This window comes from Acanthochromis polyacanthus, chromosome 4, assembly GCF_021347895.1.
Source record: "Acanthochromis polyacanthus isolate Apoly-LR-REF ecotype Palm Island chromosome 4, KAUST_Apoly_ChrSc, whole genome shotgun sequence".
NCBI lineage: Eukaryota > Metazoa > Chordata > Actinopteri > Pomacentridae > Acanthochromis > Acanthochromis polyacanthus.
The window spans coordinates 16,910,086-16,910,347 of record NC_067116.1 but is presented as its reverse complement, the minus strand read 5'-3'; positions in this window follow the sequence as shown (position 1 = coordinate 16,910,347).

The window sequence follows — 262 nt, the reverse complement described above, 5'->3', positions numbered from 1 at the left end:
ACTTTAGACCCTCTGTGTCTTTATACTGACAAACAGCTGGGATCAGCCAAGCAGAGCGAAGGGGTCACTGACCATCAAACAGTGTTTGAACCAAACTAACAGACTGCAAGCTGTTTGATCAGCAGGGTGGACTTACGTAAGAACAGACCTTGTTTTACTCGGCAACGTCCAGAGATCAGAGTCAAGTAACTTTAATCTTGTGTAGACCTTTTTTTCAGTTAAAAATCAGACTTTGGGTTCATTTTTTTTGTTTGGATTGAAG